This window comes from Cupressus sempervirens, chromosome 4 (genome assembly GCF_028749045.1).
Source record: "Cupressus sempervirens isolate cs-2001-9-10 chromosome 4, ASM2874904v1, whole genome shotgun sequence".
NCBI lineage: Eukaryota > Viridiplantae > Streptophyta > Pinopsida > Cupressales > Cupressaceae > Cupressus > Cupressus sempervirens.
The window spans coordinates 104,850,025-104,875,185 of NC_143121.1; the positions used below are offsets into that span (position 1 = coordinate 104,850,025).

The following is a 25,161-nucleotide window of genomic DNA, read 5'->3' on the forward strand; positions in this document are numbered from 1 at the left end:
ATTCCTAATTATTAGGAAATACTCATAGCTAAGAATGTAAACATTAGAGATGATTTGTATTATACTTTAATCAACTTTTGGTATTATATATATATATATATAATTCTTTGAGAACGTAAACTTTAAATTTATTTATAAAAATTAAGGTATACTATTAATCCTAATAATCTATTTTATAAATATATTTTATTTAGAATGATCTAATATTAATTTTTATTTGAATAAAATTCTCATTCTCATGATATTACTTTCAATATTTGCACACTTATATTTCACGTTTCTACAAAAGTCTTCAATAATAATATTAACAAAATTGAAAATTTGTTATTTATATATAATATGTTATAATACTATATAATGTTCTAACTAGAAGCAAGTACTTAGCCATGCTGTGGCACTTGTTTACAATTGTTGATTTTGTTTCTTTGTATGACATGAGTTTTTATTGTCCGGACAATACTATTATGCTTACGAATGTGACATTCCACAAGTACAATTTCAGTACTATGAAAAAAGAACTGCGTAGTCATAAAAGCATAGTAGTTAGAAGAGTTCATGAACAGTTCATTACTGAAAAGTAGGAACCGAACGGTTACAATCAAGCTCCTCAAAGGTGTAAAAATGTCTCTATATTTTTCCTTTCACATAGCCACTGGTTCACATGTTTCCTAGATAGCCATATTCCTCCTCCTCCTTATCAGCTAATGCTGATTTGAGTAGAGTCTGGGTGACAGAGGAGACTGTACCCTATATAAATCTTGTTAGTCATTGACCAATGAAAATAAAATCAAACTTTATCAGCAGCTTCTTGAGTCACTGCAGCCACTATGACAACATTTGAGGTTTCTGCCTCCACTATAAGGGTAGGCAGGTCATATACATCGTCTATCTTTTTTGCTTCAGGAAGTTTTTCAAGCTCAGTAGACACAGGTAAAACAGGCTCCGACCTTCTGTAAATGAGGTAAACAACAAGCTGCGCTACTCCTAAAAGGAAGCCAATGCAATTGGGTACCTGCAAAGACACAAATAATAATCAGGAAAATTGTGTATAGTTTCAAATAATCACAGGAAAACTGTAGTTGAAAATGGCACTGGGAAAAGAGAGAAGCTTACAGCTACAAAGATATCCTTGGCCATTACAGAGTATGCAGACCAGACAAGTGCGTTTAGCGTAGTGAATAGTGAGACAAGAAATGGCATGTACTTCACACTTTTGGTCTTGATAACATCTCCCTGAAAATAAAACAGTAACACATTAACATTGATGAAAGGACAAATTTGTTCTGCTACTTAACTTCTACCTGTGTTTTTGGGTAGGGACCAGATTTTTCAAATTTCCTATTGTCACTTTTGGTAGAGATTAGAATTTCGAATTTTCAACTATTCTTTTTTAGAAATTGACAATTGTATTTTAGTTTTGCACAGTTTTTCTACAATTTTCTTTTGAATTGAGAAGAAGAATGGATTGAAAACTCACCACAATTGAAAATGGTGAGGCATATATAACAATTGAAAGCATCGCACATAAAGTGCCAACTTTTGAAATAAATTAATTATCTCAGATATGGTCGGCACAGACCAGTTGCCCAGCACAGACCAAGGAGAAATTTTTGCATGTGTCCAATATAGACCAACCAGTCAATCACCGTCCATCTCAACTGCTCCTTATAAGTATTTCAGCTAACTTTCTACTACAGTGTAAACAACATTTATTATGTATTTGTCTATAAATATAATGGACTGGGCCTGTGTCTATCTATCAGAGCCCATTTTGAGTTTCTCCATGGCTTCTCCTCTTTATGGCATTCTCTTTTGTTTGGTTTCTTTGTTTTGTTGTGCTGTAATTTTTCCCCCTAAATTAATTATCAAAATGTCTCAAGTATCCCTCCATAATCTAGAAACAATGGGTGCTGGCCTTAAGCCTTGTTAGGTACCCATTTACAATCAATTATCAAATGCTTTCACCCTTCGTGTTTCCCCCATCATAATCACTCTAGGTTTTGTACGGATGCAATATCAAAGTGGTTTTAAGCTCACCACAAACTTTTCAAACATTACACAAATGGTTTTAAGATCACCACAAACTCCAAGAACTCAAGTGGTTTTGGATTACCACAAACAAAGCACTCACTGGTTCTAATGACCATGAATCATCACTACGGGGAAACTATCATCACTCTAGGCCTTTTTTTTTTTTTACCCACATCAAACTAATTATTGACTCCATATAAAAAGAAATCCATCTACCGAGATACAAGGGTACCCAGCCACTATACTCGCCAGTTCTATAGAAATTCTCTTCACATACATGATTGATCAATATGTCAAACCAAAAACCTTTGGGGTGTCAGGCACAACCGATAATGCACCCCATACATTCACATAGCCCATTAACAATCATTACTAATTCAATTTTCATCACTTGATTGGGGGATATCAATGCAACCAACTTCTATTACATGACCACTATCAAGAACATCATATACTTCACAATTAGATAAACAAATTCACACTTCCAATCCCAATACTTTTATCCAATCAGCACACACACAGACCGTTGCACCATAACAAAAAATTCTAGTATGCCATCTCTTTTCCTAATGAATGCTAACTCCTACAAATGATTTATAATACTCCACACATATTTCAAATAAAAATATATAATAAAACACTGTTAATACTAACAAAATATGCTTTCACCTTCAAGTTTAACTTCTTTCTTTTCATGGCTTCTCTCTTTCTCATAGCACTCCCTTGATTTGTTCTTCTCACATTAGAAGTGTGTATGCAATCTTTGGCTCTCCCGCTTGCACAAAGTTGCTGCACATCCCACAAACATGAGTAACAACTTGACATTCCCGCATTAATAGCAATCCAACACTCTTGAGTTGTTTCAAATCAGAAATGCTTCTTTATCTTTGATTATCTACTCCAATTTCACACATTTCCAACAATATCATACTTTCAATTTTCTCTTCCTTCTAGCAATATCTTTCTTTGGCACAAGTTATCCTTTAACACAATATACTGCCTCGTTAACTGGCTACATCACAAATCACATTCTTTGCCCAAATACACCACCAACCATCTTCCATTCAAAGACAATGTCAATCATCTTTCACAATGGCTTGAACATTCACTCTCACACATGATAACAATCTCTTATGAGGAAATTTCTTTGGATCTCCTTTCCAACACTTTTTTCTCTTTTAGCTCACTTAACAAATTAATATTCACATAACTTCAATCCAGCCCAGTAATGGGCAGCCTTCTCACAACAGCAGCCTTCTTCACAAGAGATTAGCAATCATATCACAATCTTTCACTCCACATCTTTCAATCACAATATTTCACTCATTGCTCTCTCAAGACTAATGGATCATTTACCATAAGCTCTGATACCCTGATGAAAATTACAGCAGAACACAACAAAGAAACCAAACAAGAGAGAAAGCCATAGAGAGGAGAAGCCATGGAAAAACCCAAAATGGGCTCTAATAGACACAGGCCCAGTCCATTATATTTATAGACAAATACATAATAAATGTTGTTTATACTGTAGTAGAAAGTTAGCTGAAATACTTATAAGGAGCAGTTGAGATGGACGGTGATTGACTAGTTGGTCTATATTGGACACATGCAGAAATTTCTCCTTGGTCTGTGCTGGGCAGCTGGTCTTTGCCGACCATATCTGAGATAATTAATTTATTTCAACACCAACCAGTAACTGTCTGACATTGTATGTGTGTAGCCCATAAATGGTTACTACAACTACAAGGACAAAAGCAACAATCATTGCAATGGCTAAGCGGCCAGTTTTTACCTTCAAGACAAATTCAAGGAATCCATGTCAGAAAAATTCACCATGAATTTTGTGTGGAATCTAGCCATGTATTCACACTGTTCAAAAAACAGAGAAAATCTAGAAGGCGTCTGATGGCCTTCAGGCACAACCTAAAGCTGGCATAATGCGTTACCTTCTTCTTCTTGAGGGCAAATGTCAGAAAGGACAAGACAAAAAATATCTCTAAAACAAAGCCCGCGCCATTGATGGTGAGCAGCAAAGTGCTGTGTGGTTTAACAAATGGAGCCCCGTAGAGTAGCCAAAGACAACAGTTGAACAAGGTACACACAAATGGAAGTCCTGAGTAATCTTCGGTAGACTTAAGCTTGTATATCCCCTAGAATGTTGTCCTGCAATTTTCAAAGCCAAGATAATTTATATATAAGCTTGCTATCTTGATCAGTACCGAAAGCTCACATTACACAAGTTTTTAACTCAGATTAATCTGTTGTACAAAGTACTTACGTAGGTAATAGGAAGAGTGCCAATGATGTTATATTTCCTGCACCACACACAAACATAGGACATTAATACAACCCAAATCCTATAAATCCAAATGAATAACAAGATTAACTAATAAACGTTAAACCATGAAGAAAAATGTTAGGAACAATCCCACAAATACACAGGAAAACGTGCACAAAAAGATGACCTCCAAAACCTAAAGAAAAACTCCTCCATACAAATTAGAAAGAACTTTATCGAAATTCATATGCAAATCAGATACACTACAAAGCCTACACACTCAAATGTCAACACACATACAAATTATTTCAATGCAAAGCAACCAAAATATATATCCCTTGGAGTTTAAGGACAGGGTATGCTTTTTATGATGCAATTGAATCAATGGAACTTGTGTTATAGGCATTCATCACTGACCATTTTAAAACGAAAATTTTGAATGGAAATCACTGATTTACTCTCCCTTAAATGAAGATCTAATAGCCACCATTATTCTTCTCTGACTATTCTAGAAACCGAATCCTGACTACATGAAATCCTATACTTCATTCGAATATTTTTAATATTTTATCTCCACCATGATTCATTATAGACATGATAATCCCAATTTAGATTAACAAAAATAAGCTACAACCTATATAGGTCTATACCTCCTATGTTTCTAAGTCTTGAAATCGATGAACACAGCAGACAGTTTAGAAATCTAGATGACCTAGAATATATTTACATTTCACTCTAAGGAACAAAAGTTTTAGATGAAATACCAATGATTCCCACCACAAGCAGCAGAGGAAAGGACATTGAAGAGAAGAAGAAACTATTATTGCAGTACGCAAAAAGAAAACCCAAGAAAAAAAAACTAGTGCTAATTCTGCACAAGAAGGGATGAAATTGGGAAGATTTTTAGGTCCTTTCTAGTGCTAACTGAAATCAGCACAAGAAGGAACGAAATTGGGAAGGTTTTTAGGTCCTTTAATAGGCCTTCATGCTGTACTGTATGATCCCATCGTCTGCAGTGAAATGTAGAAAGAAATCACTTGGATTTTAACTTGGTGACCGACAAGGCACGCGTGAACAAACTGGGGGTAGCTTTACACATCAGACCTATTGGAAAACAGCTCACTATAATACCTACAATAGCTAGAGCCAACCTGTGATATGGGCATGTTTCTTTTTCCTAATTTCTGGTGCTGAAGATTGAAAAATGCATTACACCCAGAGTAGTGATTCATAAGATTTTTTCCCTCAAAAACCAGTACAAAAACAGCACAAATGGGCCATATTCTATGGTAGATAGAAAGTGTGGGATACAGATCATTCTGAATGACTGAGCGTAAAAGACTTTAAAAACACCTTTTTTCTCATAAGGTAAGAAAAATTGAATTAATGATGCAATTCAATTAATGGAACTTGTGTTATAGGCATTAATCACCGACCATCCTAAAACGAAAATCTTGAATAGAAATCACTGATTTACTCTCCCTTAAACCAAGATCTAATAGCCACCATTATTCTTCTCTGACTATTCTAGAAACCAAATCCTGACTACATGAAATCCTACACTTCATTCGAATATTTTAAATATTTTATCTTCACCATGATTCATTATAGACATGATAATCCCGATTTAGATCAACAAAAATAAGCTACAACCAATATAGGTCTATATCTCCCATGTTCTAAGTCTTGAAATCGATTAACACAGAAGACAGTTCAGAAATCTAGACGACCTAGAATATATTTACATTTCACTCTAAGGAACAAAAGTTTTAGATGGAATACCAATGATTCCCACCACAAGCAGCAGAGGAAAGGCCATTGAAGAGAAGTAGAAACTGTTATTGCAGTACACAAAAGGGAAAAAAAGAAAAGAAAAAACCAGTGCTAATTCAGCACAAGAAGGGATGAAATTGGGAAGATTTTTAGATCCTTTCTAGTGCTAATTGAAATCAGCACAAGAAGGGATGAAATTGGGAAATTTTTTAGGTCCTTTAATAGGCCTTCATTCTGTTCTACATGATCTCATCATCTGCACTGCATGATCTCATCATCTGCAGTGAAATTTTTTAGATGGAATCACTTGTATTTTAAATCGGTGACCAACAAGGCACGCGTGAACAAATTTGGGGTAGCTTTAGACATCAGACCTATTGGAAAACAGCTCAGTATAATACCTACAATATTTGGGGTATGTTTCTTTTTCCTAATTTCCTCATTACCCCCAGAGTAGTGATTCATAAGATTTTTTCCCGCCAAAACCGGTACAAAAACAGCACAAATGGGGCATATTCTATGGTAGATAGAAAGTGTGGGATACAGATCATTCCGAATGACTGAACGTAAAAAACAAAAGAAAAACCATTTGCCTCATAACGTAAGAAAAATTGAATTGTACATATGTATATCATCTATACAAGTTCTAATATACAGGTAACATTTGATCATTCACTCAACTACAGGAAGGTTCCATGTCATTAACATTGTTTCTTACATAAAGAGGATCTGCCACATCAATTTGGATTTTGATGAAGACAAGTCAGCATATAGCAGTTAAATTACTCTTAACCACGCAAACATTTGCCAGTTAATATCCACCATGGTCAGTTTTGCAAACTATTGTATAAAAGTGTTACGCCAATATCGCTCTTTTCCTTTGGGAAGAAGGCTCGAAATAAATGTGGCGAATATGAACAACTTTCCTGAGTATTTGAGTTTTCCCCGAATTTTTTAAAACTCTTTGCTCTGTGTTCTTGATTGCGTATTTATTGTTTTACTTCGTTTTTCCGTCTCAATCATTGCTACTACTCCATAGCACAACTAAGTCGTAGCTATGTTTCTTTCAAGCGAAGAAAAAAAGGTTAGCAAATTCTTTATTGTTTTTCCAAACCATAGATTCGAGAGTTTATTCAAATATAATTATAAACCTGTGATTTAATAGCGTCACGTAATTTAGGGCCATTCTATCATCACAATTAATTCTTTGCAAGCTGTGAAACACTAACCTACATCCAAATGGGTTCCTGTTTATTGCAATTATTGCTATGGAAATTTCTAGGTTACACTTTCAATTGTATTTTTTGAATTACACAAGTTTTGATTTCATTTAATCTATAAAACTTACTAATTTTTTTAAATTTGATAATATTTTGTTTCTAAAAATGAAAGTCGACTCAACAATTGTGAAGAGCAGAACATAGGCCTCTTTTCAATAATTCAAAAACTCTTAAAAATGACCACTTAGATATTATCTCACATTCATAAGATCTCCTATGGAAATCACATTTTTCTATTCGATATTAAAAAATAAAATAAATCTCTATAATAGACGAATCAATAGAAACAACGAAGACATCTATTTGAATATATGAAAACTTTTGAGCTCATGCATAGTGATAAACAACCATTAAGTCACTCTGAAGCGGTACAATACTGAACGAAACATATTTATATTGTTCAAAACTTTGACTCGTTTACTTTTTCTCTTTTAATTATGAACATTTTACTTTATTTGTTGTTTATGGATCACAAAATATATACAGATCATTAAATCAAATGCAGAGTAATAAAAAAAATACTTTGTTTTTGTAGGAGGATAGGCTATTCTCCATCCAATTTCTAATTTTTTGTTGTTGTTTTTTACTACAAACTATGCAGATCAAACACATTTATAAAATTCCAAGATGTTTTTGATCTTTTAAAAATTGATCAACTATAAAGTGTGGATTGAAAATAGGCTCATCTTATACAAATTAGGTTGTACTTGTAGTCCATTTACAAAGCATGATTGTGGACCATTTATAAGATAAACATTTAATGTTTAGGGGAGTATAAGATTTAATAGGTACTTCATCTCATATGGTACATTCTAGCAAGTAGTAGGTGAATTGTCTACTGGAATAGTGTACTTATATCATAATGTGGCAAAGATTAATTTATTTCCTTTCAAGTAGTTTAAATAAAAGTTTATTTTAAATTGTGGATTGTTATGATAATTGATAATTGATGATATAGATATTTTGATGAAAGATCTAGTAATTGTATATATTTCCTTAAAAATTATTTATTTAAATTATTTTCTGGTTAGGAGATTACATTTGAGTTGGTGTGGCAATAAAAAATCTATGTTAAGTCTTATATATTCTAAGCACCTTTAATATTTCATTATCATTCTCCCTAATATATTCTCCCTAATATATTACTATTTAAACCGAACTAAATTTGAACTTGATGAATGTGGTGGAATTTTTGAACCTTTTGAACCTATCTTAAACATGTTCAACTTAGATATTATCATCTTTGAAATTCTTTCTTCTTACAAAAGACTATTAAGAAATCTTACATACTTGATTTCATGCCATTATGAATAGGAAAAGTAATCCAGTTTTGTTGGCTTTGCTAGGGGAATATTTTTTTTATGAAACAAAATAACTTTCACAATTTTTTGTTTAAAGAATATGTTCCTAAAACTATTAGGAAAAGAGTAAAAAATGAATGGAATAGTGAAAGAGACTTGCATATGGGTGTAGGGGATAAGGGCTTCACACAAGGCAAGCCCAAAAAAACCTAGTGCAGGGGATAAGGGCTTCACACAAGGGAAGCCCAAAAAAACCTAGTGCAGGGGATAAGGGCTTCACACAAGGCAAGCCAAAAAAACCCAAACTAAGGCAACACAAAAATTTTGCAAACTAAAGAATTATTTACAATATGTACATATGTAGGAAGTCTTGACCAGGATAATAAAAGGCAAGGAGAACTTAGATGTACCCACTAATTGACATGAAGAAATAAATGCCTTTCCAAAACAAGAGGTTGTATCACAATGAAATTTTGTAATGCAACCTTCATTTGGAAAACTCCTTATTATGGAAAACTAAACCACTTATATGTGAGAATTTCATGGAGAAAACATCATACCCAAAGATCTATCATTCGTCATAAACCTTAGTATCTCCCGCAAAAATTTTCATAGTATTTTCCAAATAATATTTAATGTCCTATTGAAAAAAAAGGAAAGTAGAAACTCCTTCAAAGGAAGAAATATGATAATTCCATATAATAATCAACATAAGGGGGGAAAAATATATCTCATTCAACATAGGATTGATTCTTTCATAGATATTTTCTTTATTTCTGTGAAGAATTAAAATATCATCAAATGTGCATCACATTCCATCTTTTATTTCCCCTAAAATATCATCACATTTTCTAGCAATTTAAACAAGCAAAATGAAGCACATGATGATTGAATGAAGATTGATCTATGACCATCTCATTTTCATCTAGTTTAGACTAATACATGAACCATTCTAAGAGAACCTCTCTTGTTTGAGACATGATAGAGATATGCATACAAGTTCTTCTTCTTGAACAAGAAGAACATTATTCCCCATTTCAATTGTGCTATCTATAAGCTAAAAATTAACTTTAGAGTAACTTTCTTATATAAAAAATTCACCATGATGAGAAACCTTACCAAGATGTAGTTTTACCTTGTCTTCACCATCAACCTCTTTTTCAATTGACAACTTTTTTTGTGGAAGGATTATAAATTGTTAAACATGAAGAGTGACCTTTACTTGCACATTCATCAAAAAAAAATGTCTCAAGTTCTTATTGTATGACATTTTGATTTTTTTTATAGATACAATATTTTAAAGAAAGGTAATTGTTATCATTTTCTAACTTGGAACTTTCAAGATTAGGAAAGAAGAAAGATTATTATGTTCTTTTATCCTCTCTACCTATGGACATTTGGGTGTATTGGCGAAAATAAGTATTTACTTATTACACTTTACTTAAGTTTACTTAGGTTAATGCATTATTTTATTATATTGCATTATTTTATTTATTTATTTTGTGAGACACTTAGGAGTTTGCATACTTTCATAAGTTGTCATGTTGAAAACATAAAAGTAAGAAACTCTAATTCAGCACATGGTGTATACAACACTAGAGTTCGCATGATTAACTAAGTTGTCATGTAGACAACACAGTTATTCACACTCCTAATTTAGCACATAGTGTCTACAACATTATTTTTCATGCTACACCTTATCCTCACATCATCACACCTAATCATGTGCTTAATGGAGGATAACCCATATCTAGTGGACATGTGCCTAGTTGTATGACTTATCATGTTGCTGATTCCCATGCATTCTGGAAGCATTCCAGAGGCCTTTATATATAGGCACTCCTAGTGTACTTTAACATTGAATTGAATACATATCAATATTTAGGTGAATTTTTCCCTAAGGAAAATTCTTACATAGTATCAGAGCTTGGAGAATTTCTCTTCACATAGCCATTCAAGACCATTGTTGCTTTAGCACCTCAACCCAGATCTAGAGTACTTTAGAAATTTAGAGTTTCTAGAGTTGGAATGGACCTCACCATTGCATCCAGAAAATTGATTCGGTGAAAATCAGCTATAAATTCAGCTACCCTAGGCAAAAGTCAATTTTAGGCCATTTTTTTGGCAAATCGGCACTCGAAGGCCCTATTTGCAACTTTGGTATCATAATTTTTCAGATCTCCTTAATTAATTTTTGGATCTATTAATTTTCTCCTTCTCTACAATATTTATGAATTCTATAATTTTCAAAACAAGTTTTCCCTTCGAGCAGTAGATAGTTTTTTTTTTGTATAGGTAATGTGTAGTGACACCCTATCCCCATACCCTATGCCAAATATTCCTTGGATTTTTGCCAGTATATTCCTTTTAGTAGTGGCTTAATATTTCTACCATTTACAATATTATTAGTGGACCCAAATATTCCACCACTGGGCACCTTACATCCTACAACAAGCTTGTTTGGTTATCATATTGTCATTTGCTATTTTAAACAACTCCAACTTTGATTACCCACCAATGTGGGATAATCCATAAAATTTTAGGCAAGGAAATTGACTTCCCAGACCCTAAAAATACTACTCTGAACACAGGCAACCTTCTCAAGCTCTAGGCATGATCTACATTTTTTGGTGTTCTTATTTGTTTAAACTCTCACTATTGTAAAAGAATCTCTAGGCACTATTACCTGACACCAGTAAGAGTTATCCAACTACCTATAAACCACTTCTAGTGACTGTTGTTTCAAACCTGCCAATAGTAAATAAACCTAGCAATGCTGGCTCCCTCTAGCATCAACACACATCTATCATATAGTCTACAATGCATCTTTAGAAGTACTTTCCACATGGACACATGATGTTCAGACATGTAGGCACACACTGTACATGTGTGCAAACAGTCTGCCAACTCATTGCCACTATGGCCAAGTACTGCTACATCAACTTTGCATGTCAGCGACACATTACCTAACATGTGTCTACCTCATACCAATGACTCAGTGATAGCCCAATAGACAAGTCAACATTGTCTGTACTTTTCTATACAGCTAATGTCATCCTAACATGATGCCACATTAGTAGGGGACATGAGCTTTCGCTGATATCATCATTTCAAGGGATTAAAATTGATGGTCATCTAACCATTATTCCTAGGCATTTTTCAAGTACTATGATAGTTTTTTGACCATTAAATTTAAGCTCATAGTTTTTTGCCAAGACTCCTCTTTAGATGTATTTTTGAATTGGTAACTCGACTTTGAGAGGCCATAACTCAGTCATTTGAACTCCAAATTAGGTTCAATTTTTTTTTATTTTGGGTAGAATTTCCAAAAATTTCTAGTGGTGGTATTCATTTCTATTTTTGGTGCAAGGATTTGTTAGAGTTAGCATTTTTTGGCAATTGTACCTATCCAATTCTACATTTTCCAACTTCAAATGCTCCATACAGGCTCATTTGGACACATTTTAAGGTTCCATTTTTTTTTGAAACTATATATATTTTTGTCTACTTTCTAGATCTACATTCAAATTCTAGAGTTGTGTGGAGAAAAATCTCACTTTTAGACTTAGGGCCTTTTCTGCATTATATTTCTTTGATTACTTTTAAGAATTTTTGTACATCTAAGCTACAATGCTTAGTGATAGATTTGAGCCTCAAAAGGTAGTTTTATATAGCAAAATTAGAATTCCACTTTGCAGATTTTGACAAGCTGCCTATTGTAGATGCACCACATATAAAGTGCCAAAAGTGCATCATTTTTTTTTGGGGAGGGGGGGGGGGGGGGGGTGGAATTTTTGATTGAGTGAAAATGGGGGGTGTGCTCTCTCTCTCTCTCTCTCTCTCTCTCTCTCTCTCTCTCTCTCTCTCTCTCTCGTACTCTTTTTCATTTTCCGCATCATGGGTTCACGTTAATGTCCACTTCTAGCTTCACATAATTATTTTACTTGGAAAGATATTGCATGGAGCAGATTAATGGAAAAATGTTTTTGTCTTTATGTTGATGGTACAATTCCCAAACCATTGATGCTTAAACACTTGTTGATTAGCAAAAGCAAGTCCAATAGGCCCTAGGAATTATTATGAATTGTGTACATAGAAATATCTTCTTCCACATTTCTAGTTCCAATGAATCCAAACCTACATGGGACAAACTTGAAGCATTGTATGGTAAAGTCAATGAGGAAAAGGGTTTTCAAATTGAGGTTGATCTACTTCTATTGGATCCAAAGAATATTGACACAATTAAGGATTACATCAACAAAGCCAATGAGTATAGTACACTACTTAAAGATTGTGGAAATCCCATGAGGGATGAAAATTTGATTCATCACATTCTAAAGAGGCTACCTTCAAAGTATGCTTCCTTTTTTTTGAGTTATAATGCTCACACATTGACCATGAGAAGTTCTTTTCAAAAGCCTACATTTGATTCATTTGCAGAAATGTTGATTCTTGAACAATCTCACTTGATAGATTTGGGACTTCTCATGACATCAAAGAGCAAAGCATTGGTGGCAGGTGATGAGAAACAATCAAGTCAAGGAGGAAGAAGTTATAACAACAAAAAGATAAAGAAATGGAAGCAGAAATCACAATCTGAGACACAATAATCCTCTTCACAGCAAGGCTATTCTTCTTCCAACAAGAAGGAAAGTAATGAAAAGAATAATAAACTTATTTGTGAATATTTCAAGAAGCCAAATCATGATGAGCATCATTGTAAGATTAAGAGAATCGATGAGTTGAAAAACCTACTCAAGAAGAACAAAATTCAAGTGCTAGGTACTTCCAAGGATTCAACTCCACCCACTTCAAAGGGAAAAGAGAAAGCACTTATGGAAAACACAAGTTCTTCATCGGAATGGATTCTTGACTCAGGTGCCTCCTATCATATGGGTTCTTGAAAGGGAGACTTTTCTTCATTGAAGCAGTCACAGGTACTACACATCTTTGTGGGAGATGATACTAAAATGGAAGTTGAAGGGAAAGGAAATGTGGAAATGGAAAATGGGAAATTCAAAGACCTTCTCTATGTTCCTAACCTAAGCTCCAATCTCTTGTCAATTTACCAAATCACTCACCTTGGAGATGGCAAAAAATTTGAGTTCCTTCTAGATATAGTGATGGTGCAAAATCTAAAAGATGATTCATTGATTGTAATGGAGAAAGTGAGAAGAACCTCCTTATAGCAATATCGTGAGAATGCTCGAAATAAAAGAATACAAAGTGATAGCAGAACTCAGAATAAATCTACTGATCGCAGGCCACTTCGAGGGGGTAACCTCCTTTGAGCAAGCTCAATACAATAAATTCGTCCGTGCCCATCAAGGGCCTCAACCTATTCTTATATACTGGGTACGATCTAGAAAAGTAATACTACCTATGCATGTGGGATAATAAAATAAACTCACGGGACGACTTACAAAGCATATGCGTCCAACAACTCTACTCTAACAAAATAAACAGAAGGAACACACAGGTTCCTAACATCCCCTCTCCCTTAGAAAAAAGCTTTGTCCTCAAAGCTTAAGGTGTGGAAATTGTTGTTGAATCTGAAGAAGGGGTTCCCAGGTAGCATCCTCTGGTTGCATGCCATGCCACTGAATCAAGACCTCAGAGATGGAGCGAGAGCGAAGCTGGCGAGTGCGCTGGTCAATGATTGCCACCGGCTCCAGGATAATGGATCCTTCCGTATCCATTTCAGGGAGAGTAGTTTGTGCTCTGACAGTGGTACCCAGAACTTTCTTTAGACAAGAAACATGAAAGACTGGATGAATGCGGGAAGAAGGAGGAAGTTCCAGTTTATAAGCAACTGAACCAATCTTCTGCAGAACCTGATAAGGCCCATAAAATTTTGGGGCCAGCTTATGACGCCCTTTCAGCTTTAGGGAGGATTGTTTGTATGGCTGTAGACGAAGAAAAACCATATCCCCAACTTGAAATGAGCGCTCAGAACGGTGTTGATCTGCTTGTTGTTTCATCCGATTACGGGCCATGTGAAGATTATCTTGTAAGGTACGAAGAATCTGATCCCTGCTGCGGAGAACTATGTCAACTGCCTGGACTGGTGAGCTGTTGGGAGTGTAGGGAAGGAGCACTGGAGGTGCCTGACCATAGACTGCTTCATATGGAGTCATTTTAGAGGCAGTGTGGTAAGAGATATTGTACCACCATTCAGCTAAAGGAAGCCACTTGGCCCACTGATGTTGCTGTTCGGAAGTGAAGCAACGAAGATAAGTTTCCAAGCATTTATTGACAATTTCCGTTTGACCATCAGTTTGTGGGTGATAGCCCGAACTCATCTTCAGTTTGGTGCCAGTTTTCTGAAACAGTGCAGTCCAAAAATGACTGGTAAAAGTTGCATCACGATCAGAGACAATGGAAGAAGGGAGTCCATGAAGACGAAATATCTGGTCCATGAAGATTTGTGCAACAGAGGAGGCAGTATAGGGGTGGCTGAGGGCACAAAAATGACTATATTTCGAGAGACGATCAACCACAACCAAGATCACTGTCTTGCCACCGGATTTAGGAAGCCCTTCAATGAAATCCATAGAAATATCAGTCCAAATCCGTGTAGGGATGGGCAATGGTTCGAGCAAGCCAGGAAGGAGGGTCGTTTCACCCTTGTGGCGTTGGCAAGTATCACATTCAGCCACCATCTGTTGAATCGTCTGTTTCATTCCTTTCCAAAAGAAGTTTCTCCTTGCTCGCTCATAAGTTTTGAGGAAGCCTGAGTGCCCTGCTGAAGGAGAAGCATGGAGTTCATAAAAAATAGCCTGATGTAGAGCTGGGTTCTGAGGAAGCACTAGCCGACCCTTGTATCGAAGAGAAGCACCATCCCAAGAGTAATGTGGTATAGCAGAAGGATTATTGGCTAGCTGGTGAATGATTTGAGATAAAGAAGAGTCACTGTCATAGCCCTGCTGAACAGACGCTAACCAATTGGGAATGGGCTTAGAAATAGCGAAAAGGGAAGCTTGATTATCAAATGTGCGAGAAAGAGCATCTGCCACAATATTCTCCTTACCCTTCTTGTAGGTGATCTCATAATCATACCCCATGAGTTTGCTGACCCATTTCTGTTGTGTAGGAGAGGATACCCATTGTTCCAGGAAGTATTTCAGACTTTGGTGATCGGTTCTGATGCAAAAATGACTCCCTAAGAGGTATGGCCGCCACTTCTGTACAGCATGCAAAATAGCCATCATTTCTTTTTCATAAGTAGAGAGGGCTAGATTCTTACCAGAGAGGGCTTTGCTAGTGAACGCAATAAGATGGTCATCTTGCAGGAGAACAGCACCCAATCCATTGCCGCAAGCATCACTCTCAATAGTGAAGGGTTTGGAAAAATCTGGCATTGCGAGAACAGGTGTACTGCACATAGCCTGTTTCAGTTGTTCAAATGCAGTCTCAGCAACAGGGGTCCAGGAGAAGGCATCCTTTTTTAACAGAGCTGTCAATGGTGCTGCAATTTTCCCGTAATCTTTGACAAACTTGCGGTAGTAGCCAGTCAACCCCAAAAAACCCCGAAGGCTCTTGAGAGTTTTAGGATGCGGCCAAGTTTTCATGGCATCTATTTTTGTAGGATCCACCCGCACTCCATGGTGTGCAACAATATGCCCAAGATACTCCACTTCCTCCTGGCCAAACACACATTTAGATAGTTTTGCACAGAGTTGATGATCAGAGAGAAGTTGCAAGACAAGCTCCAGATGATGGAGATGCTCAGCCCAAGTTTTGCTATATATGAGGATATCATCAAAGAAGACTAGAATGAATTTCCGAAGGTATGGTCGAAATATGTTATTCATCACTGCCTGAAATGTTGAAGGAGCATTCGTGAGGCCAAAGGGCATGACTAAAAATTCATAGTGACCATCATGTGTGCGGAAGGCAGTTTTAGGTATATCCTCCTCATTAACCCGAATTTGATGATACCCAGAACGAAGATCTAACTTGGAGAAAAAATGAGCCCCATGAAGTTCATCAAGAAGTTCATCAACAACTGGAATGGGAAACTTGTCCTTTATAGTGAGATGATTAAGTGCTCGGAAATCAATGCAGAGTCGCCATGACCCATCTTTTTTGCGAACAAGCAGAACTAGAGAAGAAAAGGAACTGGTACTAGGGCGAATAATACCTTGCTTCAGTAAGTCACGGACAAGTATCTCGATTTCGGTCTTCTGATGAAATGGGTAGCGGTAGGGCCTGATGTTGGGCGGAACACTGCCAGGAAGGAGCTGAATACGGTGGTCCTCTGGACGAGAAGGAGGTAATCCCACAGGTTCAGCAAATATACCAGAATACTGTCCAAAATGTGTTGGAGATCGGCAGGAGTGCTAGAGACTGCTGATGGCTGCATCTGAATGGAATGGAGCTGAGCGATGACACCATGTGAATTCTTCTTAAGAAGTTTTTCCATACGGTGTGAACTGATGATGCTGAGAGACCCTGGTTGTAAGCCTTTCAAAGTGTGTTGGTGCCCCTCGGCTGAAAACTGCATCCAAAGTTCAGCAAAATCCCAGAGAATGGGGCCAAGAGTGCGTAACCATTGGGCACCCAAAACCACATCACAGCCACCTAAGGGTAAGGCAAACATGTCAGAGCGCATGTTATAATCTCCAATAGAGAGACGCACATTGCGACATTTCCCTTTACAAGGTAAAGTGCCCCCATTGGCAATCATGACTTCAAAGCTAGAGCAGGGATGGATAAAGCAATCAGCCTGTTTGGCTATTCGTGGATCAATGAAGTTATGAGTGCTACCAGAATCAATGAGTATAGTAAGAGGGATCTTCTTGAAGAAACCCTGGACCCGCATGGTTTGTGGAGTAGTGACTCCTGCCAAAGCATGGACAGATATCTCTGGTGGAGCTTCTGGGGAAGGAGGTTCAGGCTGGTGAGGCTCAACCTCAGCATCCACTGTTTCCTGAGCATCTACATATTCTTCCAGTTCCGGTGGAGAATCCACATCCAAGAGATAGAGCTTTTGCTGAACACATCTATGGCCCCGAGACCATTTCTCATCACAATTATAACAAAGCCCTTTGTCTCGCCTAACTCGCATCTCTGTTTCAGACAAGTGCTTGATCGGAGTAGTTCTGGGAGCTGGTATGACTGGAGGGTTGTGAGAACCTGTATTTCTGAATGGAACAAAATTAGATCTGGAGCGTTGTAGAGCACTAATCTTGTCTTCTGCTAACTTAGCCAACCCAAGGGCTTCCATCATTGTAGTAGGTCGAAACATTTTGACTTCTGAGCGAAGTGCATCCTTCAGACCACTGACAAAACAACTACGGAAGAATTCATCAGACAAGCCCTCTGTGTGATTAGCTAATTTTTCAAACTCTGTCTGGTATTCTCTTACAGTGCCTGTTTGACGCAGTTTAGTGAGTGCTCCTGTGAAATCATCAAAGGAACTAGGGCCAAAGCGCTCCAAAATGAGGGTGCACAATTCGCTCCACATTGGGCCTACATTAGCCTTGATGTACCAACGGAACCATTGAAGAGCTTCATGTTCCAAATGAAAAGATGCAAGGGAGACTTTGTGGTTATCCAAAGTATTATGCAAGCTGAAATACTGCTCTGCCCTATAGATCCATCCAGTCGGATCAGAACCATCGAAGCGTGGAAAATCAAGCTTTGGTCCACGAAAATTGCCAGAAGAGGACCCAGTATCTCCTGAATGGTTTCGGCTCATGGCTGACTGCTGAAAGTTAAGACCCAGAATTTTGTCATCCAGATCTTGAAGTCTGGTTTTGAGGGATGCAATTTCCTCTTCCATGATTTTTGCTCCTGTGCGCGTAACAACCATAAAACAAGGTTTTTTTTTTTTTTTTTTTTTTTTTTTGTTTTTTTTTTTTTGAAATGGGTAGAAGATGAGAAACAAAAACTTTTTTAGTTACGGCAAACTTGGATTTGGGTAAAACTCATATAGGAAATGGGTGTTCGACGGGTGGTGGGAGACTATCTGGGGACAAGGGAAAAAGAAAAATGAGGGTTTTAGGGCTTTGATATGTAAAATTTGGGGTTGGGTCGCCAAGGAAGGAAGTATGCGAAATGATATTGCAGACGTTCTGCGGAAGTATGAGCAGAAACAGAAAGCAAACAAGGAAGCTACGACTAAAAAACAGAAAAAATTTTACTCTTTTTTTTATCTTTTCCGAACAGTCGACTTAGAAAAATTCACTCACAGACAGAACAACTGAAAAGAGTTATTGCAATAACAAGAGATATTAGAAGTGAGAGGAACCTGAAGGCCACGACAGAAAAAAAATTTGATGTAATTTCCACCCAGCGAGCCCAAGAGAGTGCTCTGATACCAGATGAGAAGAACCTCCTTATAGCAATATCGTGAGAATGCTCGAAATAACAGAATACAAAGTGATAGCAGAACTCAGAATAAATCTACTGATCGCAGGCCACTTCGAGGGGGTAACCTCCTTTGAGCAAGCTCAATACAATAAATTCGTCCGTGCCCATCAAGGGCCTCAACCTATTCTTATATACTGGGTACGATCTAGAAAAGTAATACTACCTATGCATGTGGGATAATAAAATAAACTCACGGGACGACTTACAAAGCATATGCGTCCAACAACTCTACTCTAACAAAATAAACAGAAGGAACACACAGGTTCCTAACAGAAAGTCAATCATGACAAGAGGCTCTATTCCTTCTCCCACTTTGTGCCTAAGTCTCCTTCACATGCATTGTTAACTCAATCTAATTCACAAATCAAACTATGGCATGAGTGCTATGGTCATCTTGCCTTCCGCTATCTTCAGCAACTTTTGTTTAAAAATATGGTTAAAGGTCTACCTAATATCAACTTTTCTAAGGGTGAATGTTCATCATGTTTAGTGGATGTGCATCTCAAGGAGAAGTATGATAAAGGTAAGTCTTCAAGAGCACTAGTTGTCCTTCAGTTGTTTCACATGGTACTAGCAGGTCCTTTTGTAGTGACATCAATTAGCCAGGGTCGCTACATCCTTACTTTGATTGATTACTTTGCACATTACATATGGGTCTACTTCCTTCATCACAAGAATGAAGTGGTTGATAATATTCAAGCCTTCAAGATTCATGCTAAAAGAAAATCAAGGAAAGCCATCAAGATTCTATGGATAGACAATAAAAGAAAATATGTGGACAAAAGACTTTAAAATTTTTGCAAACTTGAGGGAATTGATCTTTAGATTCCACCAACATTTAGTCTGCACAAGATAGATGTTCTAGCACTAAGGATATGAACTCTTAAGTCCATGGCAAGTTTCATGATACAAGCCAAGTCTCTTGATCCAACACTTGAAGTTGAAGCCATCAATAGTGCTACTCACATAGTTAACAAGTCTCCACATAATGTGTTAGATAGGAAGACTCCTTTTGTGGCATGGTGTGGTAGCAAGGTAAACTGTAACAAAGACACCTCCAAAAAAAGATATAAAATATTTGTGAATCTTTCATTATTTTGAAAAAACAAAATTATTTCTATTGGCAAATCTCTCAATTTTTTAATTCTAAATATTGTTAATATTGGTGATTATTTTCGGATCATAATTTTTTTGCATAAAATATGGAATGAATTTTAATAATAATAGGAAATTAATTAATCACCATGAAATATTACAAATCAAAATCAAACACTTTTTTACCTCATGGAATATTATGAGAATCATTACATATAATTTAAATAAATGGTGAAAACTAAATATTGGTGATATATCCCTAAAGTACCTAATAATTATAACAATTGCTGGTTAGTTGAATTTAATTTCTCCAATAATATATTATATTTAGGTTACTTAAATCTAATCATGTAATGAATATTGTGGCAAACATTTGAGATTAAAGTTTTCAATAAAATAAATGATTGACCAATTTTAAATATTCTAGAACTAAATTTTATAAAACTATGACTATTTAGGTTGTATTGAATCTTAAATTATTAGCTAAATTACTAGCCAAAAAATTCTAAAATTAGCCAATTTGTGAATATTAGCCACTAAAAAATACCTTGTGTGGTAGAAAACCAGTTGTGAGTCAATTCAAAGTCTTTGGTTGTGTAGCATGGACAAACATATCTTCTAGGGGATATAAGGCATGAACACCTAGGCCTTGTACTTTCATTGGATATGAAGATGATGTTAAGGCAGATAGACTTATGGATATTGAGACACATGAGATTTTTGTGGAGAAGGATGTACATTTTAAGGAAAGTTCACCTAGCTTATCCTCTAAACCTCTCTGCACATCATACACTATGGAAACTGATAATGACACCAGTGATAGTGCTTCAATAGATTTACACATGTGGGGTTCTATCAACAATTGTAGTAAGAAGTCATGACATTAGCATAGTCCACATGCCTACATTTCCATAGTGATAGGTCTAGCACAGTAGGGTACACCTTGTCTTCTAGCTCCAATAATAGGGGATGACTAGATGGTAGACATTATAGGTTTGTTCATGGAGTCACACATAGTGGACTTGGGGGACATCATCGATGATATACATCTTCTCTTTAATGAGGTATATCCTTCTACAATTGTTGTGAGGGCTCACTTTTACCCTCATCTCCATTCTCTACATGATTGATCTTTACAAGTTGACATGATTTTGGATCCTTATGTACACTAATTGCAGGAGGTCTTTTTATCAGTTGAGGAGATAGATGGTTACTTGGGATAGATTCTATAAACATACTTTCAAGATCTACACTTATTCTTTTTAGCACTACTAGAAGGGATGACCATTAGCATCTACATACGGACACTTGAGTAGGTTTCAAAGCCACCATACATCTTCAAGATCATACCTTTGCCATTATTTCTTCCAAAGGGGAAGAACATCATTCAGCATTCATGGACAAATTTCTACCTTGGAGCAGCAATCACTGGTCGACATTCTTCATTGGAGGGAAACTACATTGCCTCTCTCCCTCTTCTTTCTTATGGGAGGGACTTTTTCCTCTTATGAGGTTTTGTTCTTCTCATACTTCACTTTTGTGTATACTTGATGTATGTCATAATGGGGGGGTCTATATTACTCCATCTATCCACACATCTTGTTTTTCATCTCTCTTTTGGGGGACAATTTTTCCCATGAGGTTTTCCCTCTTTCTTTGCTTTATTGGAGATTGCATTTCATTATGTACATGGGTACCTAAGATGGCCTAATAGCCAGGACCCATTATGCATTTCATTTGAGTTTTTGTAAGCTTAAGGGAATTCCCCTATGTTGCACTTAAGGGGGGCTATTGGTGTAAATAAGTATTTACTTATTACACTTTACTTAAGTTTACTTAGGTTAATGCATTATTTTATTATTTATTTTGAGAGATACTTAGGAGTTTGCATACTTTCATGAGTTGTCATGTTTACAACACAAAACTAAGTAACTCTAATTTAGCACATGGTGTCTACAACACAAGAGTTTGAATGATTAATTGAGTTGTCATGTAGAAAACACAATTATTTGCACTCCTAATTTAGCACATGATGTCTACAACATTATTTTGTGTGCTACACCTTTGTAGGCTTATCCTCTCATCATTAAACTTACACCCATATCTAGTGGACATGTGCCTAGTTGTATGGCTTGTCATGTTTTTTTATTCCTATTCATTCTAGAATTATTCCATAGGCCTTTATATATAGGCACTCCTAGTGTAATTTCACATTGGATTGGATACATATTGATATTCTGATCATACTCTTTCTAGTCTACTATTGTGCTTGTGTTTGAGTTCCTTGATCTTGGGTGAAATTTTCCCTAAGAAAAATTCTTACAAAGTGTTATAATGATAATCAAAGAATGAATAATGTGAGAGATAATATTATTGGTAGATCTTCATCGCCAACTACCAATTATTCTTTTATCCTTTCCACTCTTTCATACTCATGCAAATCTTTGAGTTTGAGGAATAATGAGTAGGGGATTCTCCACAAGAGGATTTATGTATGATCACCATCAAAATTGATATTATTCTTGAGATTGAGAGAGATAATTTCTTTGTAATGATCCAAAAAATCATGGAAAACTTTGTCATCCATCCAATGGATTTTAGTGATTGAGGGATCTAGTCTTTTCATTCTTACAACTCTTCTTTTTACAATGTTGAATTAACAAAATTTACCAATTCAACATTAATAAATATATCAAAAATGATTAATGAGATAAATGTGACACATCTTTGATTACTCTTCCCAATAGAATCGCAAAAACTATGTTCATAAATACAGAAGGAAAACCACCATCTATCCATAAATATAAGATAGCTATGGGAATTCACAAATAAATAAGCAAACCAAGAACTCAAAGATTTCTTTGCACATACCAAAATGAGGTAAATAATGGAAATTTTATCAGAGGAAACTACATTGACACAAAGATGAATTGCAATCTAAATGAATACATTAAAAATTAAAAGATTTATAAGATATCATATTTATTCCTTGATAAAGTATGATAGTAAAAACACTACCATTTCCATCCATGTAGAAATTTAAATATGAAAATGGAACCTATTAACCTTTCCCCTTGACAATCAGAAATGAACAAATCCTCCCCTAAGCATTAAATACTTTTCTAGAAAAAGAAAAATCCCTTATGTTTTACAATCAAAAAAAAAATCCATCCTCTTATTTTCCTATAGCACAATAGACCATTTGAAAAGGAGAGAACCCTTCTTCATTTCCCACTATTTTATAATATATGTCATCTTTAAGTTGGTTCTTGATTATCATGATCAATTCTTAAAAGGACACCCACATAATCCCTTTAATATTTTTCCTTCTTTTTGATTATTTTCCTCAATTTTTTAATTTAATGTATTCATAAAATATTTATTAGAAATTTTATAAGGTAATAGTCCAATATTTTAATGGTATTCATAGAAGTGGCATATGCATATATTAATTTAAAATTAAAATTTTCCTAATTTTGGGCTGACTTAAATAGCTAGGACAATAAAATTGGCTATGAATATGAGGGGCAAAGAGCTCCATCCTTCCATTGGATCTCCTTCCTTTTCAAATATGTTATTGCAATCCTAGTTCTCCATTTTCTAACTAGAGAAATCTCCAAAATAATGTCTGAGTTGGAAGTTATTCACCATTGTGTACAAGTCTATAAAAATATCATAAAATCTGAATCGTTCACACTCCCTCTTCATTAGACAATGGGCATATATCTTTGCACATTTCATTGTCACATTTATGGGTCAAGATTTTTTGATAAGATATGATTAATGTGATCCTTTCATCATTCATAACTTTAATGGAGCATCAAGATATATCCATAAACTATGGTCCATCCTTCATATATAATGTCTCCACAAACTTCTTTTAATATTTGTTTATATACAAACTTTGTCAGTACTTAAGAAAAATATATGTTCTTGAATTTAGTTTTAGCATACAAAAAATTTCTAACATTTAAAATTAATCCATATAGGTTCATTACCTTATGAGTCACATGAGTTTGAACCTCTAAATTTTCCCCTTTGAAACTATCTTTTTGAACTGCTAAACTGTTGAGCTTGTTGGGGTTATTGAACCTTAGTGAACCTATGAGAATTTTGAGCTTATTTGAACTAATTAATGTATGGATGAAACCAACTATACCATTTTGAACCCTTTATACCTTGTTTAACATTTTGAAAATAATTTAGACAATCCTTAACCTCATGGGTTCCCATCTTAAACCATTTTGAACTAGTTTGAATTGTGTGGAACCTATCATACCATTTGAACCTAACTAAATTTGAACTTGATGAACTAAGTAATTTTTTTGAACCTATCCAAACTTGCTTCTACTTGAACTTAATTTCCTCTAAAATGATTTCTTGTTTGAAATGATCATTAATGTTGGAATTATGATATATTTGTCATTAGTGCAAACACTTATTCTATCCCGAATGCTTATCTTGCTCATCACTTAGTCTCAAGTATATACCGAGCATTCAATGGTTACCTTATAAGTTCAGCAAGTAAAAAGTTCTCACCGAGCATTCCAGAAAATACCCAGTGAAAGTTCTCACCAAGCATTCCAGAAGATACCAAGTGAATGAAAAGACCAGCAGAGCTTACCAAGTGGAAAAGGTAAACAAAGATCAATAGAGCTTACCGAGTGGAAAAGGTAAACAAAGATCAGTATAACTTACTAATTGGAAAAGGTAAATGAAGATCAATAGAGCTTACCGAGTGAAAAAGGTAAAAAAAGGATTCAACGTTTATTGAGTTAAGCAAGGTAAACAAATAAGATAGTTTCTACCGAGTGACACTATATTTACTGAGTCACCCATGGTTACCGAGTTCCAAGCAATGTTCTATGAATAGTATGAACCGAGTCTCTACATCTATCGAGTGCATGATGATACCGAGTAGCATAGTGGATACCGAGTATCAGAAGGTCACTGAGTTAGTTCAGTGAACCCGAGTTATTTACTATTGGGCCGACTTAGTAATGTTTTGTTCACTTGTGTTTTGGAT

The 25,161-nt window shown here is 35.7% G+C and overlaps 1 pseudogene across 1 annotated transcript; it reads right to left on the minus strand.

Moving 5' to 3' along the window:
• Positions 1-545: 545 nt before the first annotated feature.
• Positions 546-6,128, minus strand: LOC149560160 (bidirectional sugar transporter SWEET7b-like; annotated as a pseudogene). The gene is made up of 7 exons (XR_016363332.1): positions 6,092-6,128; positions 4,310-4,346; positions 3,978-4,194; positions 3,718-3,823; positions 1,478-1,536; positions 1,114-1,233; positions 546-1,012 (listed from the first exon to the last, which is right to left on the minus strand). The product of XR_016363332.1 is annotated as a bidirectional sugar transporter SWEET7b-like (transcript).
• Between the last annotated feature and the right edge of the window lie 19,033 nt (positions 6,129-25,161).